Below are 20,700 nucleotides of genomic sequence, written 5' to 3'. Positions count from 1 at the left end.
GTGTGTGGGTTATGTATGGGTTATTCCATGTATTGCCAAGGTTGTTTCGACTAGCTGCAGAAAATAATTGCATAAGCTTCTGCCACCAGAGTCAGTTGACATAAAAAAGTTTTCTGAGTGTCGTACGGCGTCATAATGTAAGAAAATATACTGGAGAAACCAACGCTTCGGCCACTTTTACAGGGGCCTCCTTCTCGGTCTATTGATCCAGAAGAAGGCCACTGCAACCGTGGCCGAAACGTTGGTTTCTCCATCATTGTTTTTTACATTAAGGCGCGTACGACACTCAGAGAACTTTCATGTACGCTGCAGGAGTTTCGCTGGGAAGCCCTTACACGTACTCCACACAATCCCGATCTCTTCCCATCCGATTTCCATATTTTTGGAGCCATGAAGAAAACCATTATTCGTGGTCGTTGCTTCGGTTTCGACGGAGAGGTGTACATCTAGGTTCAAACGTGGTTCTGCAGACAACAGCAAGCCATTACCTTGCAGACAACTTCTGTGAAATCTGGAAGGTGGGAGACGAGGAACTGTCGGAAGTAAAGCTGTGAGGACGGGTCGTAACTCACGCTCGCGTAGCTCAGTTGGAGGAACACTTGCTCGCGGTAAGCAGAGGTCCCGAGTTGGAGCCTCGGCCCGACGCATTCGTTTATATGTCTGCAAGTTTCGTATCAGCGCACATTCCGCTGCGGAGCGAAAATTCATTCTGCAATTTGTGTTTGCTAATTTTCAATACGTATTTTTATGAGGACGATCTATCATGAACATCGTCGGTAAATTCGTGTAATTTATATATATTATATATTATATATATATATTATTTATATATTATTATTCGCATCTACCCGATAGCGATTTCATTACTTACTTATAATAAATGAAAAATGAAATGCGACTGGGATTCCCTTTTGGGGAGTTCGGTCGCCGGAAGACTTTTTATCTTATGTCGCTTCGGCGACCAGCACGTCGATGATGATGAAATGATAAAGACAACACACACACTCCCGAACGGAGAAAATTTCCGACCCTGCCGGCAATCGATCCAGGACGCCGTGATCGAGAGTCAGCAACACTAACCACATGACCACGAGCACCTGGCACCTACAGTCACTAATTTAATTCCTCGAAAAAAAGTGGAACGAAATACGCTGATAAAAAACAGAATGTGTTACACCATCAACACCGTGTCCTAAACCTGCTAAATGATACGTGCGCGTGTCGAAAAGTACTGCTTCCGAATTTTCTATTCGAAAACTCTTAGGGCTCTTTAAATAAAACAAAATTTATTAACATTCTTTAGCCTTATTCTACACGTCTACATATTCATCTCTCAACATAGTCGCACTAGCGACGAACACATTTCTCCCAACGGTAGACCTGTTTGTTGATACCGATACTATAGAATGTCTGACTTTGTTGACGGAAAAAATGGCTCTGAGCGCTATGGGACTTAAAATATTAGGTCATCAGTCCCCTAGAACTTAGAACTACTTAAACTAACCTAAGGACATGACACACATCAATGCCCGAGGCAGGATTCGAACCTGCGACCGTAGCGGTCGCGCGGTTCCAGACTGAAGCGCCTAGAACCGCTCGGCCACAACCGGCCGGCTTTGTTGACGGAGTCACAAGCTCACATCTGCTTGCGTCGCTTCATCACCAGCAAAGCGAATTCTTCGAAGAGTTTCTTTAAGTTCTGGAAACAGATGAAAATTGGATGAAACCAAGTCGGGACTGTATGGAGGATGATCGCTGACAATGGAGCCCAGTCGCTGAATCATTGCAGATGTGGCAGCACTCGTGTGTGATCTGGCGTTCTCATGCTGAAGGAGATGGTACTGCATGAGTGGACGAACTCTTTTTATTCGTGCTTTCGATTTTCTGAGGGCCTCGCAGTTCCTTGCATAGTTTGCAATGCTTTTAGGCAAGAATTCCAAATGCACCACACCTTGAACATTAAATAACACTGTGAGAATGACTTTGCTCGATTACAGCATGATATTGAGCGTTCCTTGGCGTCGGTGATCCTTTGTGGCGGAAATCAATTGCTGCTCCCTTATTATCGATGTCAAAACGCCAAAGAAACTGTTGACAGTTGTGCAGTCTCTTTTGCTTCACTTCAGGAGCGAGCATTTAAGGCACCTGCCACCCACACAGTTAGTTCCCTGAACCGCAGGTCTACAATGATGACCTGTCCACACTCTCATGATATGCCACACTGACAACTGTGTTTGTGTTAGAGGGCGATTTTCTCTGATGAGTTCATCAACCCGATGCGAATGAGTCTCGTACGCGATAGCCCATTCTGAACTCTGTTCAAATGATTCAAATGGCTCTAACCACTGTGGGGCTTAACATCTGAGGTCATCAGTCGCCTAGATTTAGAACTACTTAAACCTAACTAACCTAAGGACATCACACACATCCATGCCCGAGGCAAGATTGGAACCTTTGACCGTAGCAGGAGCGCGGTTCCGGACTGAAGCGCCTAGAAACGCTCGGCCACAGCGGCCGGCTCTGTGCTCTGTCAGACGCTTCGTGGTTAGCACATTCATTTCCTTGACTAAGGACGTGCACAACGCAACGTCGCATATTAATGATGTCGATGCAACTATTACCGTACAGAGCTTTCATTTTTCTATGCTTTGCTCTAGGAGCCACGTTTTCTACTGTTAGAAACTCGATTATACTGTATAAATCTTTAACTTATTTGATTCCAGCTGTATAACTGGAATTAAATACTTAAAATTACGATCTGAAAAGAAATTGGAATGCAGAGTCTACATATTATCACAAAATCGTATTTGGTACTTCCTTCCTTCATTGACAATAAATAAATAAGTTATCAAAAAATATAGAAGAAAAGAAGTGAGGATATACTTCAATCTTTTAAGTCCATTCAGACGTTTTGTAACACAAAGGGTCAGCAATATGCAGGCCAGAGCCAGAGCGAGAGCACCAGCAGCAGCGAGTACTGTTTGTATAAAGCGTTTATTTTGCATTTTGTTTACGACCTTCCACTAAGGAAGGGATTCTATTTGTGTTTATCTGCTCTGCATAGTAACTAACAGTTCTTGATAAAACTTTACGTAGTTTTCGTGTTAGATTTCTTAGTGTTTTCTTGATCGTTTAGAACAGAAAGCGCCCTAAAACCGTCTTTTGTTTGTTCCGCGGCCGTTAGCCACTAGTCACTTGAATCAGCAGTTGTCTTGTGACAGCCAGAGCGAGAGCACCAGCAGCAGCGAGTACTGTTTGTATAAAGCGTTTATTTTGCATTTTGTTTACGACCTTCCACTAAGGAAGGGATTCTATTTGTGTTTATCTGCTCTGCATAGTAACTAACAGTTCTTGATAAAACTTTACGTAGTTTTCGTGTTAGATTTCTTAGTGTTTTCTTGATCGTTTAGAACAGAAAGCGCCCTAAAACCTTCTTTTGTTTGTTTCGCGGCCGTTAGCCACTAGTCACTTGAATCAGCAGTTGTCTTGTGACAGCCAGAGCGAGAGCACCAGCAGCAGCGAGTACTGTTTGTATAAAGCGTTTTTGTACTTATTTGCTGCGCTTAGCTTTTAAATAGTTTTTCTGGGAAAACCTAGCGTAGTTTTCGCGTCTCGTATTTCAGTGAGTGTTTCTTGATTATCAGAGTAGCTCATCAGAAGATTATCTTGGGAATTTGTCACCGTATAGAGTAGGGTAAACATAGTCATGTGTAGGGACTGTGGTTGTTGTGAGCGGACGCAAGGAGAATTGGCCACTCTTCGGGGGCAGGTGGAGGCTTTGTCTGTTAGGCTCATCGAGCTCGAGGCGCAGGCGTCGGCTCGTAGTGGCGTTGGGGCAACTGTGGTGAGACCTATGCCTACTTCGGTGGCCTTGGAATCACATGGAACCCCTGATGTCGCTGCGTCTTCCGGCAGTGATCATCTTACCGGTCAGCCACCACTCCAGGGTGAATGGCGGACAGTGGTGGGCTCGCGCGTGCCTGGCCGAAAGGCGAAGGTGGGATCTGGCCGCGTGGCAGCTGCCTTACCCCTTTCCAACAGGTACGGGGTGCTTCCTAGTGGTGATGACATCGTTTCCGAGCCACCACAGGATGCCTCGCCTGTTGGGCCAGTGGCCGATTCTCCGGCAAGGTCCCGACAGTCACAGAGGGCGGGCCTATTAGTTATAGGGAGCTCCAACGTTAGGCGGGTTATGGAGCCCCTCAGGAAAATAGCAGGTAGGTCGGGGAAGAATGCCAGTGTGCACTCGGTGTGCTTGCCGGGGGGTCTCGTCCGTAATGTGGAGGAGGCCCTTCCGGCAGCTATTGAACGCACTGGGTGTGACCGGCTGCAGATAGTAGCACATGTCGGAACGAATGACGCCTGCCGCTTGGGTTCTGAGGCCATCCTTGGTTCCTTCCGGCGGCTGGCTGATTTGGTGAAGACAACCAGCATCGCACGCGGAGTGCAAGCTGAGCTTAATATCTGCAGCATAGTGCCCAGAGTCGATCGCGGTCCTCTGGTTTGGAGCCGTGTGGAGGGTCTAAACCAGAGGCTCAGACGACTCTGCGACTATAATGGTTGCAAATTCATCGACCTCCGTTATTGGGTGGAGAACTGTAGGGCCCCCCTAGACAGGTCAGGCGTGCACTACACACCGGAAGCAGCTACTAGGGTAGCAGAGTACGTGTGGCGTGCACACGGGGGTTGTTTAGGTTAGAGGGATCCCCCCTTGGGCGAAACGATAAAATACGTGACGGCTTACCAGAGAGGACATTATCATCGTTGATAAAGAACGTCCGTCCTCAGAGACCAAAAACAGGAAAAGTTAACGTAATATTGGTAAACTGCAGGAGTATCCAGGGCAAGGTTCCTGAATTAGTATCTCTTATTGAAGGAAATAGTGCGCATATAGTATTAGGAACGGAAAGTTGGTTAAAACCGGAAGTGAACAGTAACGAAATCCTAGACACAGAATGGAATATATACCGCAAGGATAGGATAAACGCCAATGGTGGAGGAGTATTTATAGCAGTAAAGAATTCAATAATATCCAGTGAAGTTATTAGCGAATGCGAATGTGAAATAATCTGGGTTAAGTTAAGTATCAAAGGTGGGTCAGATATGATAGTCGGATGCTTCTATAGACCACCTGCATCAGCAACCGTAGTAGTTGAGCGCCTCAGAGAGAACCTGCAGAACGTCGTGAAGAAGTTTCGTGATCATACTATTGTAATAGGGGGAGACTTCAATCTACCAGGTATAGAATGGGATAGTCACACAATCAGAACTGGAGCCAGGGACAGAGACTCATGTGACATTATCCTGACTGCCTTGTCCGAGAATTACTTCGAGCAGATAGTTAGAGAACCAACTCGTGAAGCTAACGTTTTAGACCTCATAACAACAAATAGACCGGAACTTTTCGACTCCGTGAATGTAGAAGAGGGTATCAGTGATCATAAGTCAGTGGTTGCATCAATGACTACAAGTGTAATAAGAAATGCCAAGAAAGGAAGGAAAATATATTTGCTTAACAAGAGTGATAGGGCACAAATCGCAGAATATCTGAGTGACCACCATCAAACGTTCATTTCTGAGGAAGAGGATGTGGAACAAAAATGGAAAAAATTCAGAAACATCGTCCAGTACGCCTTAGATAAGTTCGTACCGACTAAGGTCCAAAGCGAGGGGAAAGATCCACCGTGGTATAACAATCATGTACGAAAGGTACTACGGAAACAAAGAAAGCTTCATCATAGGTATAAGAGTAGTCGAATCATAGCTGATAAGGAAAAGCTGAATGAAGCGAAAAAGAGCGTAAAGAGAGCAATGAGAGAAGCATTCAACGAATTCGAACATAAAACATTGGCAAACAATCTAAACAAGAACCCTAAAAAGTTTTGGTCATATGTAAAATCGGTAAGCGGATCTAAATCCCCTATTCAGTCACTCGTTGACCACGATGGCACCGAAACAGAGGACGACCGAAGAAAGGCAGAAATACTGAATTCAGTGTTCCGAAACTGTTTCACTGCGGAAAATCGTAACACGGTCCCTGACTTCAGCCGTCGCACGGACGCCAAAATGGAAAATATTGAAATAAACGATATCGGAATTGAAAAACAACTGCTATCACTTAGTAGCGGAAAAGCATCCGGACCAGACGAGATACCCTTAAGATTCTACAGTGATTATGCTAAAGAACTTGCCCCTTTCTATCAGCAATTTATCGTAGATCGCTGGAAGAACGTAAAGTACCTAGCGACTGGAAGAAAGCGCAGGTCGTTCCCATTTTCAAGAAGGGTCATAAATCAGATGCGAATAATTATAGGCCTATTTCGCTTACGTCAATCTGTTGTAGAATAATGGAACATGTTTTGTGTTCTCGTATTATGACGTTCTTAGATAATACAAATCTCCTTCATCATAACCAACATGGATTCCGCAAACAGAGATCATGTGAAACTCAGCTCGCCCTATTTGCCCAAGAAATTCACAGTGCCGTAGACACTGGCGAGCAGATTGATGCCGTATTCCTGGACTTCAGGAAGGCATTTGATACGGTTCCGCACTTACGTTTAGTGAAAAAAATACGAGCTTACGGAATATCGGACCAGGTTTGTGATTGGATTCAGGATTTCCTAGAAGAAAGAACACAACATGTCATTCTTAACGGTTCAAAATCTGCAGATGTAGAGGTAATTTCGGGAGTACCGCAGGGAAGCGTGATAGGACCTTTATTGTTTACAATATACATAAATGACTTAGTTGACAACATCGGTAGCTCCGTGAGGCTATTTGCAGATGACACGGTTGTCTACAAGAAAGTAGCAACATCAGAAGACTCGTACGTACTCCAGGAGGACCTGCAGAGGATTAATGCATGGTGCGACAGCTGGCAGCTTTCCCTAAACGTAGATAAATGTAATATAATGCGCATACATAGGGGCAGAAATCCATTCCAGTACGATTATGCCATAGGTGGTAAATCATTGGAAGCGGTAACGACCGTAAAATACTTAGGAGTTACTATCCGGAGCGATCTGAAGTGGAATGATCACATAAAACAAATAGTGGGAAAAGCAGGCGCCAGGTTGAGATTCATAGGAAGAATTCTAAGAAAATGTGACTCATCGACGAAAGAAGTAGCTTACAAAACGCTTGTTCGTCCGATTCTTGAGTATTGCTCATCAGTATGGGACCCTTACCAGGTTGAATTAATAGAAGAGATAGACATGATCCAGCGAAAAGCAGCGCGATTCGCCATGGGGACATTTAGTCAGCGCGAGAGCGTTACGGAGATGCTGAACAAGCTCCAGTGGCGGACACTTCAAGAAAGGCGTTACGCAATACGGAGAGGTTTATTATCGAAATTACGAGAGAGCACATTCCGGGAAGAGATGGGAAACATATTACTACCGCCCACATATATCTCGCGTAATGATCACAACGAAAAGATCCGAGAAATTACAGCAAATACGGAGACTTACAAGCAGTCGTTCTTCCCACGCACAATTCGTGAATGGAACAGGGAAGGGGGGATCAGATAGTGGTACAATAAGTACCCTCCGCCACACACCGTAAGGTGGCTCGCGGAGTATAGATGTAGATGTAGATGTAGACACCAAACTAAAACAGAGAAAGGAAACGGTAAAAAATTACCATTTAGAACGATGAAACACCAATTTAAACAAGTGATAAAATCTAGTTACCAGAACAGAGTTACGGTCTAGAGTTTCAGACACTACGCGTTGGCTCTCCTGAAGTTACCTCTTAAATTAAGAAAAATCAAATGATTTTAAAATGTCCCTAGTTGAGGTAATAATTTAAAAGATTTAATACACTATTTAACAGTTATTGTAAGATCCAGAAAAAAGATAAGGAAAATGTCATCTCTCTGAACAAACATAATTAATAAACACACATATGAAATATTATCCATGGCATCAGCAACAAGTGGATGTTTAGCGCTAATATTGGCAGTGAGATCCACAGAGACGATTTCAGCATGAAGTTCTCACCAGATCTTTTCCTCTGTGATCTTCCTGGACCAACGGTTTACTAGCCCTCGATGTCGTGTGCCGAAAATTGACCCACTTAGGGTAGCTTCTTTCTTAAGGTGCTCCTCGAAGACCTATATGGCAGGAATCACCCAGAAGTTGAAGGCGCCAAGTAGAACCTTCTGACTTGGTCACAATGTGGAATCGTACTACCGTATAGTGACTGTAGCACGTCACCAGTGTAGACGTCAAAGCTAACTGCAGCACAACCCACTGCGCGAGCATGATGGATCCGTTGAAGTCACTGACGCGCCGGCTGCCCACTATGCGTGCCGAAGGTAAACACGTTTCCGCGAGTTAGGCTAAGGTATAATACGACAGACTACAGATCCCGCGTCTTGCGCGGATCAAAATGAACCATGCGATTTTACTACAAGGGCATATCTTTTACGGGCGTGCATTTATGACCATGGCGTACTTTTTACATCTACGCTTGAATAAAAGTTTTCAATTACCTTTCAGAAATGGTTAATGTTCCCTCTACCAGACCCACGAGAAACATTCAGACGACACGATAAAGGCTTTCACGACTAGATGTCTTAGTTGATGGTAAGTTTTCTGCGTTGTATGGACGAGGTCAAAGAAACTTCTCCTTTCGTGAAGTTTCGTCCAGAGACGCGCTGGACATCTTCGGAGGTGCTCCTGGCAGTGCTGAGTCTTGCCAACTGAGGAGTCGCACATCGGAGAGCGATATGGATACTGCGTAATACGGACGTTGTAGAGTTAATGTCAAAGATATAATTCAACTATCGATCGTCGCCTGTCAAGGATAAAAACTTATCTATCAGTTCCGCAACTGTCTGTACATCACTAAGTTTCATGGCGCCTCTTTTCTGTTATTCACGGCTGTATAGAGAACCCATCGAAATATGCAAGCCTGGGAATAATTTTAACAGAAAAGAAGAAGCCAGAAAACAGTGATAGATTGACCGTTGCCCTGTGAAATCTATAGATAAGTTTTCATCCTTGACAGGCAACAATATATACGTAAGTTTTATCTCTGACAATGGTTATCTCTGCTAAACACATGTAAACTAGACCATGCCCATTTTACATATTACTTAAGTCACATTCCGACGTGCGACTCATCAGTCGACAAGATTCAGCGTCGCCAGGAGCACTTCCGAAGATGTCTAGCGCAGCTCTGAACGAAACGTCAGGAACTGAAAAGTTTCTTGAACCTCGGCCATACAATCTGGAATACTCACCAACAACAATTCAGACGATAATCAAACTTGTCCATATTTTCCGAACCTATTGGGAGCTAAATCATTCCCTGCTGTTGGTGTGTGGCGCCGCAGTTCACTAAAAGTTGTCGGAAGGAGAGGTACATAGGGGGAAACTTGCACGAACTCCCACAGTAAAGAACAAGACGTAACCATTAGATCAGGTACCGTTGGAGACTAATGCTGCATGCATTGTCAGATCCACACATATCTCAAAGACTATCCGACGTTGAGGCAACCCGTCGGTTAAAAGATGCTGTTACAGACGAACCCCACTGCGGTGGTGTTGCATCCTGTTGAAAAAGTAAAATTATGGTGGTTCAGTTTTTACAGCAGAACTTAGCCTACTCACTGAATGCTAAACGTGAAAGGGAATTGTTGTCTACCACCTACAAGCCGTGAAAGTGTTAACCATATTCTATGCACATCAGCTAGCAACGTAGAGCTGGCTCCAACGTACACTTTTAGTTTCAGTGCTTAAGGTAAAAGTCACTCCAAGCTTCTATCTTCGTTCATGTAGATGATATTGTATAAGCGGATTAATCTCTTTAGAACATCTGCATTAGCCACTGAACGTACAAGGAAATAACTATTAATAATGTGTATTTGATTATTGTTGTAGTAAACTCGTAGAAGCGCGAAACATGAAACTTACTGTATTATCTAAATCATAGTTACCTAATCGCCTGTTCTTCCACTTGTTATATCTGAAGGTAATTTCGTTTTGAGTAAAAATTCGAAAGAGATCCTTTAAGCTGCACCCTGTTACGATGTTCACAGTCCAGCTACCACGTTTTCTAGGGCAGAACTTCCTCGAATCTGAGACAATAAGCGTCTCATGCGGAGGTTTGTGTATACCACGTGTGGGCGGAGGCATAATCAAGCGACTTATGGATTCCGCAAAAAGCTTCCACCGCGGAGTCTAGCGGTTCGTTGCAGCATCATATTACAGCGATGTGTATTCATCTTAGGGCGAACGTCCACACAGCCACTTGCCATGCTCCCATCTCGTGGAGTGGAATAACTCTGCGTGTTCCACGATGTTACGCGACCCAGGGATTATGGAGAGGACCTGATATATGAAATTTCACGCTGTACCCGATAAAAAGTTTCCGGACGCTTATTCACTTACTGTGTGCCCACTCTTCACTCCTACCACGGCTTCAATCCTGCTGGGGATACTTTCAATGAGGTGTCTGAATGTCTGTGGAAGAATGGCTCCTCACCCTCAAGGTACAAATGTTTTATTTTTTTCGAACTGTTCCCAAAAGTGTCAAACATTGTTGTAGTAGGAATTGCGCCAGATCCACGGATGTGAAAAAAATTATCCAGTGGCATTAAATGTCAATTTTTGGTTGCTTTTAAAAGTTTAATACCTGTTGCTGCACTGTAAATTAGTATATGCATAAATGAAAAATCACTTTTTAACACGTTTTTATTAGGTCGGTTCCTTGGCTTTTTTGCCGGTACAAATTTTGCGTTTGATTTTAAACTTGCTTCCCACAGACTTGAAACTTTCAAGCTCAGAACTGGACGACACTGCAATATTAACTCCCTTACGAGTCTTGCGTGTGGCAGGTACTTGGCGTACCAGTGCTGTTTACCTGTTTTCTCGTTCCAGTCGCGAATATTGCACTGTTAAGAACTATTGCTGCTAATGTTACTTGTGAGCTTGATTCTCTCTAATTTTTACATCTGCGGTCTTCTTTAAGATATGTGTAGGAGAAGCAATGTATTGATTTGCTCAGAAACTGAAAGAAACGTGAAATTTACATTTCTTTGTTGTAATCTCATTAAAATGTTTGAAAGCGATGGAAAAATTCGACAAGCACACAAGACTAAAAAGCAGAAAGTAACTATTTAAACAGAAAAACTTTTTAATATAGGCTAACATGATTTAAAATAGACTAATAAATATTAAATAATTCTGCAAGCCATAAATTCCTAACATTATACAGATAATCCTCAAATTGTGCTTGCGAATTTTTAATAGCCACGACACCACCTGTAAAACTGAAAACATGGGGCGTGCATATGCAACCGGTAATGTAATTTTCTGTACACAATATTAACCTACCACGCAAATAAATGGCTGAATATTCAGATGAATTTGAATATGTGAACATCAACACACATTACGTATGAAACGGAACGCGAACTGTCGCTAAAACTTGGCAAGGTTCTTTTTCCGTCATATTCTTAATGGAAACATTACGCTCACCTTTGCACCCCAACTGGGAATGCCATACTTCTAGATTTCCTCGGACTGGTCCTAGTTTTGAGGGCGTCCAGAGGGATTTTTATACAACTGTCCGGGGTAAGCCTCAACATTTTTTCGTACCTATCGGAATTTGATGTTGGAAGTAAACAGATTGTGATAAATCTTAGTTACAATTCGTTAAATGAGGACCAAACCACAGATATTTTCTTCGTTTTAATCTGTTAAAAAGACAGCGACAGGTACGCTTTGACGCTCTTCTACACACGTACAGTGTGCTTCAGAATGATCTTTACAATTTTGCTCACGTATATTTTAGGAATCGGAATAGTTAGAAAGGTCCGGTTTGCGACATAATGTTCACACACCTAATGCAATTTTTTACTTGTTTTCTCATGTTAATAAATGACTGCGTCCCCCCCCCCCCCCCACATGGAAGTCAAACGGCGTTCAGAATAAACACACTTCGACTATCATAATTTTATCAGTACACTGAAAGGTATTCGTAATAAAGTTCCAGAATTTACTGCCCTCCAGAAAATTTCTCGCACTCAAGTTATTCTTGGGACCGAGAGCTGGCTGAAAGTCGCAGCGGAAAGCTGTATTTTGCCAGTCGTGGAACATATATCGGAAAGACAGATTAGAGACATTTTGAGGGGGTTGTTCATTGCAGTTTACAAAGATATTGTCTCCAGTGAGATCGAAGCTGAGTGTGACAGTGAAGTTATCTGGTAGCGCATAGCAAATGTAGGAGAAACCAAGTTAATTCTTAGAGGTTTTTATCGGATACCCGATAAAAATCGCGAAGAGGGTATAAGGCTTCCATTCAGTCCCTCGTTGACCAGTATGGTCTGGCAGTTGAAAACGGCAAAATGAAAGACGAAGTTTTAAATTTCACGTTCAAGATATCGTTCACAGAGGAGAATCGTACAAATATACCGTCAGTTTACCATGGGACAGACTCCCATACGGACGACATAGAAATAAACATCCCTGGCGCAGAGAACAGCTGAAAGTTTTGAAAGAAAATAAATCACCAGGTCCGGATGGAATCCCAGTACGATTTTACGAAAAGTACTCACCCGTAGTCTAGGGGTAGAGTATTTGGCTCGAAATCAAAATGTCATCCGTCCCGGGTTTGAAGACAACTATCGCTTGAATTCTGATTAACAATCAGTATTCGCGGATGAAGATTTCCGGCAAAAGAAATCATCTTCCTTTTGCAAATGGCTATTTCAGAAGAGGGTGGAGAGGGGTCAGCAGTTCAGCGCACTCTCTTGTCCTTTAAGTGGAAAATTGCCCTTAAAGGCGGAAGAATCAGCAATGGTCAACAGCATGATAATGTACAAGGCAATGGAAAACACTGCATTGAAGACGCATAACGTGTATCCACAGGACATGGGTATGTAATTGAAAAAGTGATGATGATCTCTCCATTGGCAAAACATCCCGGAATATTCCCGCATTCGGATCTTCCAGAGACGACTGCCAAGGGGGAGGCGACCATGAGTAAAAGATTGAATAAACAACGAAAGGATAATGTTCCACGAGTCGGGGCATGGAATGTAAGATGCCTTAACGTGGTAGGGAAGCTAGAAAATCTTAAAATGGAAATGCAGAGGCTTACTCTAGAAATAGTAGGGCTCAAATGGAAAGAAATTTCTGGTCAGATGAGTATAGGGTAACATTAACAACAGCAGAAAACGGTATAACGGGAGTAGGATCCGTTCTGAATAGAAAGGTAGGGCATAGAGAGTGTTACTATGAACAATTCAGTGATAGGGTTGCTCTTATCGGAATCTAGAGCAAACCAACACCGAACAACGATAATTCAGGTATACATGACGACGTTAAGGGAGAATATGAGGTTGGTACTAGGAAAAAGAGACAAGATAGACTACTTGAGTTCTGTAATAGGTTTCAGCTCGTAATAGCGAATACTCTGTTCAAGAATTACAAGAGGAGGAGATAGAAAAGGCCGGGTGATGCGGGAAGATTTCAGCTGGAGTACATCATGGCGAGACAGAGATTCTGAAATCAGATACTGGATTGTAAGGCGTACCCAGGAGCAGATATAGACTCATATCGCAATTTAGTAGTGATGAAGAACAGTCAGGAAGAATCAGTATACAAAGAAGTTGGATAGGGAAGGAATAAGGGATGACGAGATACGTTTGAAGTTATCTAAGGGTATAGATACAGCCATAAGGATTTACTCAGTAGGCAGTACAGTTGAAGAGGAATGGACATCGCTAAAAACGGCAGTCACAGAAGCTGGAGAAAAACACATACATACAAAGAAGGTAACTGTGAGGACAGCATGTTTAACATGAGAAATACTTCAGTTGATCGATGAAAGAAGGAAGGACAAAAATGTTCATGGATATCTAGGAGTACAGAAATACAAGTCGCTTAAGAATAACAAAAAAAAAAAAAAATAAAACAAAAAAATAAAATAAGAAATAAAAAAAAGAAGTGCAGGGAAGCTAAGACGAAATGGCTGCATCAATATGTGAAGAAATCGAAAAAGAAATGATTGTCGGAAGAACTGACTCAACATATAGAAAAGTTAAGATTAAAAGTACTACTGCAATTCCACTGCTAAATACAGAGGAGAGGACCGATAGGTGGAAAGAGTGCATTGAAGCCCTCTATGAGGAGGAAGATTTTTCTGATATGATAAAAAGAAGAAACAGGAGTAGAGTTAGAAGAGACAGGGAATCCAGTATTAGAATCATAATTTAAGAGAGCTTTTGAGGACTTAAGATCAAATAAGGCAGATAACATTCCATTAGAATTTCTACTATCATTGGAGCATGTGACAACAAAACGACTATTCACGTTGGTGTGTAGAATGTGTGGGTCTGGCAATATACCATCTGACTTCCGAAAAAGTATCATACACAGAATTCCGAAGACTGCAAGAGCTGACAAGTGCGAGAATTATCGCACAGTCAGCTTAACAGCTCATGCATCCAAGTTGCTGACAAGAATGATACACAGAAAAATGAAAAAAAAAATTAAGGCTATGTTAGATGACGATCAGTTTGGCTTTAGGAAATGTAAAGGCATCAGAGAGGCAATTATGACGTTGCGGTTGACAATGGAAGCAAGACTAAAGAAAAATCAAGACACATTTATAGGACCTGTCGATTTGGATAAAAGCGATGGAAAGTGTAAAATGATACAAGATGTTCGAAATTCTGAGAAACGTTGGGGTAAGCTATAAGGAGAGACGGCTAATATACAATATGTAGAAGAGCCGAGTAGGGAATACTAAGAGTGGAGGACCAAGATGGAGGTGCTCGGATTGAAAAGGGCGTAAGACAGGGATGTTATCTTTCGCCCTTATTGTTCAATCTGTATATTGAAGAAGCAATGACGGAAATAAAGGAAGGATCAGGAGTGGAATCAAAATTGAAGGTGACAGGATGTTAATGATATAATTCGCTGGTGATGTTGCTATCCTTAGTGAAAGTGAAGAAGCATTACATTATCTGGTGAATGAAATGAACAGTTCTAACGAGTACAGAATATGGATTGAGAGTAAATCGAAGAAGGACCAAAGTAATGAGAAGTAACAGAAATGAGAACAGCGAGAAACTTAAAATCTGGATTGAGGGTCACGAAATAGATGAAGTAAAGGAATTTGGCTACCTGGGCCGCAAACTAACAAATGACAGACGGAGTAAGGAGGACATCAAAAGTCTATTAGCACAGGAAATAAGGGCATTCCTGGCCAAGAGAAGGCTACTAATATCAAACATAGGCTTCAAGTTTAGTAAGAAATATCTGAGAATGTACGTTTGGAGCACAGCATTGTATGGTAGTGGAGTATGGACTGTGTGAAACCGGAACAGAAGAGAATCGAAGAATTTGAAATGTGGTGCTACAGACGAATGTGGAAAATTGGGTGGACTGATAAGGTAAGGAATGAGGATGTTCTGTGCATAATCGGACAGGAAAGGAATATGTGAAAACGGTGACAAGGGGAAGAGACAACATGATAGGACATCGGTTAAGACATGAGGGAATCATTTCCATGGTACTAGAGGGAGCTGTAGAGGCCAAAAACTGTAGAGGAAGACAGAAATTGGAATACATCCAGCAAATAATTGAGGCCATAGGTTGCAAGTGATACTCTGAGATGAAGAGGCTGGCACAGAGGAGGAATTCGTGGCGTCCCGCATGTAACCAGTCAGAAGACTGATAGCCCAAAAAAGACACAGATGGTTCCCGTATGAACGAAGGGTGAAAGGACGGACCCGCAAAATTACAGACTGATACCCCTAACTTCTGCTTGCTGCAGAATCCTTGAACATACTCTCATTTCGAATATAATAAAATTTCTTGAGACTGAGAAGCTTGTGTCTAGTGTGGTTTTAGAAGGCATTGCTCGTACGAAACTCAGCTTGCCCTTGTCTCACGTGATATACTGCGAACTATGGACGGAGAGCAACAGGCAGATACCATATTTCTTGATTTCCGGAAAGCAGTGCTCCATTTCAGGCTGTTAACAAAGGTAAGAGTACATGCAATACGTTCACAGATGTGTGAGTGGCCCGAAGACATCTTAAGTAATAGAACCCAGTTCGTTGTGCTCGACGGCGGGTGTTCATCGAAGATAAGGGTGTCGTCAGGAGTGTCCCAGGGAAGTGTGGTAGGACTGCTGTTGTTCTCTACATACATAAATGATTTGGCGGACAGGGTGGGCAGCAATCTGCGGTTGTTTGCTGATAACGCTGTGGGGTACGGTAAGGTGTCGAAGTTGAATGACTGTAGGAAGATACAAGACAACATAGACAAAATTTCTACTTGGTGTGGCAGCTAGTACTAAATGTGGAAAAATGCCGATGAGTAGGAAGAATAAACCTGTAATGTTCGGGTACAGCATTAGTAGTGTCTGGCTTCAAACAGTCAAGTCGTTTAAATATTTGGGCCTAACGCTGCAGAGCCATATGACATGGAACGAGCGTGTGAGAACTGTGGTAGGGAAGGCGAATGGTCGACTCGGTTTATTGGGGGAATTTTAGGAAACAATGGTTGACTTCTAAAGGGGACCGCAAACAGGTTCTATTACTGCTCGAGCAGTGCTCAAGTGTTTGGGATCGTTACCAGGTTGGGTTGAGGGGGGTCATCGAGGCGGTTCAGAGGCGGGCTGCTACATTTGTTTCCTGTAGGGTTGAACGACATGTAAGTGTTACAGAGATGCTTCGGAAACTCAGATGGAAATCCATGGGAGGGGGGGGGAAGGGGGAGGGGGAGAGAGGGGAACTGAGAACCACTGCTGAGAAAATTTAGAGAACCGATATTTGAAGCAGACTGCAGAACTATTCTACTGCCGTCAACATACATTGCACATAAGGACCATTAAGATAAGATACGAGAAATTAGGGCATATAGATAATTTTTCGTTGCTCTACAGCGAGTGCAACAGGGAAGGAAATGACTAGTAGTGGTACAGCAAACGCTCCGCCACGCATCGTACGTGGTTTGTGGGGTATCTACGTAGATGCAGATGTCCATGTAGATTCTACACACCAATGTAAATAATCACTTTTTTGCCACTTCCCCCAATGATTTTTGAAATTTTGATGGGATGTTATCCGCCCCCTCTGCCTCATTTGATCTTAAGTCTTCTAAAATTCTTTTAAATTGTGATTCTGATACTGGATATTGTAACGCCCCAACGACCATCTTAAAGTAACTTAAGAAAGAACATGAAGTAGGGAAAGTTATCACGGCAGTTACGCCATCTTTGCCGATGAGCTAACACGAAAGAGTTTTGTCAACAACTACATTGTACACCAATGAGCATATTTGTTAGCGAAAGAGAAAGAAGAAACATCGTATTTCAGCAATGGACAAATATCCATGTGACAAATGTGAAATTAATATCTCAAAAGTTAAGTCCAAAGTAATGTCATCAAAGATAACTTTTATGAGGAAGAGAGTTGTAAGCGCAACGAAAAAGTTCAATGCGCTTACAATGCTCTTCCACAGAGGAAGTCGATTGCTAGAACTCATCCACTGCAGACGTACGAGAGCAGTTCTGATCTGAATTATTGAGTTTTCGAGTTTAGAAGTGTTTGTTACGTGACAGGATTCACGGCATAAGAAACTGATTTTATAAACTGAGACAGGCACAGATAGACTCATTTAACCGTGCACTACGGGTTAATTGAAATCTAATAACGGAATTAGTGAACATTGGACTTGACTTCAATTTAGTTGGACCTTAAGGAGAAGTGAACATTCTATGAAAGAATACACGCAATTAGTCTTGAGTAGGACCCAAGTACACGACATCATGAAGATAAAACAATGACGCTAGAGTGTTGAGTTGTGGTAATTGCCAAGAAACTATAACTCAATCGGACTGACTTAACTAAGCTATTCCGTGTGCGTGTGGCGCGGGAGTTATAAGTATTTAGTGACAAAATAACAATAAACTGTTCGTTACCAGTTAAATACCCGGTGTGGACTACATCATTAAATAGTTTGATAAATGACTAAATCAACGACTACTCATGAAAGACTATTTCACTGAAGTGGAAATATTCACGTCATTAGTTGAGAAGTTAACTTTAAAATATTTTCGTATTACGACGCAATCTTACAAAGACTGAATCAAAGAGTATCTCTGGATTTCGCTGCATACCAACACATCAATTCCATAGCAATGAGACAACAGCGTAAGAAAAAACTGTTAACTAAAATATTTCCTCGCAATCAGTGGTGTGTGCTATGCGAACGAGAGAAGAATTAATAACTACTGCAAATCCGGGCAATTAACAATACAATATTAATAATAAAAAGCATCAATTATACGAGTTCGCATAAGTGGAAACGCAGCGGACTTGTAGTTGAGATACAACGACTACGCGAGGAACGCCTTTTTGGAAGTTTATCAGGTTTTTTTCTCTCGTTAATCTACGGGGACTAACGTTATATCGCATCGTGTCTCTACGCTGTCGCGAGAGCTGTGGCAGTAGCAGCTCTACGGCGTCGACTACACCAGCATGCGGTTGGAGTCCGGGGGCACGCGACAATATCTCTTCTAAATCGACTCCTGCTCCTTCTATCATATCAGGCAAATCTTCCCCCTCATGCAGGCCTTGAATGTACTCTTCCTATCTATCTGCTCTCTCCTCTGCGTTTAATAGTGGAATCAGAGTTTCATTCTTACTGTTACCACCTTTTCGTATATGCTTAGTCAGTCCTTCTGACATTTATTTCTCAAATTCTTCTCATTTTCGTGCAGCCACGTCGTCTTAGCTTCCTCCATTTCCTCTTTATATTCATTCCTGATCAACTTCTGTTTCTGTATTCCTGAATAACCCTGAACATTTTTTACTTCCTTCTTTCATCAATTAACTGAAGTATTTCTTCTGTTAATCATGGTTTCTTCGCAGTTACTTTCTTTGTACTTGTTTTTTCTTTCAACTTCTGTGATTGCCGTTTTGAGAGACGTCCATACCCCTTCAACTGTACTGTCCACTGAGTTATTCCTTTCTGCAGTGTCTATAGCCTTCGATAGCTTCAAGTGTACCTCCTCATTCCTTATATTTTACGTATCCCACTTCTTTGTGTACTTTCTTCCTTACTAATGTCTTGAACTTCAGCCTGCTCTTCATCACTACTACATTGTGATCTGAGTCTATATCTGCTCATGGGTACGTCTTTCAATCCAGTAACTGGTTTCGAAATCTCTGAACATGATGTACTCCAGCTGAAATCTTCTCGTATCACCCGGCCTTTTCTAAGGATACCTCGACCTCTTGTGATTCTTGAACAGTGTATTCGCTCTAACGAGCTGAAATTTATTACAGAATTCAAGTAGTCTTTCTCCTCCCTCATTCCTAGTACCAACACCATATTTTCCCGTAACCCTTTCTTCTATTCCTTCCCCTTCAACTGTATTCCAATCCCACAAGGCAATTAGATTTTCATCTCCCTATACGTACAGCATTACCCGTTCAGTATCTTCGTATACCCTCTCCCTCTCTCTCTTCATCTTCAGCTTTAGACGTCTGCATGTATGATGTCGGTGTTGGTTTTCTATCGATTCTGATAAGAACAACCTTATGACACAACTTTTCACAGTGACTCATTCTCTGCCCTACCTTTCTATTCAGAATGAATCCTACTCCCCTTTTGGCATTTTCTCCTGCTGTTGACATTACCTTATACTCACGCGACTTGGAATTCTTATCTTCTTTACACTTTATTTCACTGTCCCCTATAAAATCTAGAGTGAGCCTAAGCACTTCCCCTTGCAGATTTTCTAGCTTCCCTGCCACGTTAAAGCTTCTTACATTCCACTCCCCGACTCGTAGAACGTTATCCTTTCGTTGTTTATTGAATCTTTTTCTCATGGTCACCTCCCCTTTGGCAGTCGCCTCTGAGAGATCCGAATTCGGCACTATTCCGGAATTTTTTGTCAATGGAGAGATCATCATGACACTTTTCAATTAGGCCACATGTCCTGGGGATACACATTACGTGTCTTTAATGCAGTGGTTTCCTTTACTTCTTCATCCTCTTGCCGTTGATAATTGCTTATTCTTCCGCCCTTGGGAGCAGTTTCCCCCCACCAAGGGCAAGCGAGTGCTCTGAACCTGTTTCCATTCCTCCGTCCTCTTTAACAAGGCGCTTGACAGAAAGAGAGTGACTTGTTGTGTCGGAAGTCTTCGGCCGCCAATGCTGATTATTAATCAAAATTTAAGTGGTGGCGTGTTTAGAACTCGGGACCGAGGACATTTTAATTTCTAATGAAAGACACCATGCCTTCTTTTTTATTTTTTGTTTCATTTTTTATCCCTAGACCACTTATGAAACAATTTATCTACAATTAGATGTTTGTTCATTCCACCTCTACTGGTATGCTACTGTTGAAATGTTATTTTACCAAATCAGTGACATATCACGGTTTCTTGTAGAATCTATCAAAGTAATGTTAGTGACTACAGTGAATTATAATGAAACTTGAATCTAATATTTTCAGATGTTGTTGAAGATACAGACACAATGAAGAAAATATACAGCACTGGTAAGTAATGTTTGCCTACTCGCACACCATCTTAGAAGGTAATATAAATGTAAATTATTATACTTTTCATAACAAATTAAAGTGATACTTTGCGGTTATTACATTCAATTAAGAATTTTCGTGCTTTCAAAATTTATTAATGTGTCCCGAATTTGGGTCTAG

Source organism: Schistocerca serialis, chromosome 4 (assembly GCF_023864345.2).
Source record: "Schistocerca serialis cubense isolate TAMUIC-IGC-003099 chromosome 4, iqSchSeri2.2, whole genome shotgun sequence".
In the NCBI taxonomy this organism is placed as follows: Eukaryota; Metazoa; Arthropoda; class Insecta; order Orthoptera; family Acrididae; genus Schistocerca; species Schistocerca serialis.
This window is presented reverse-complemented; position numbering follows the sequence as displayed.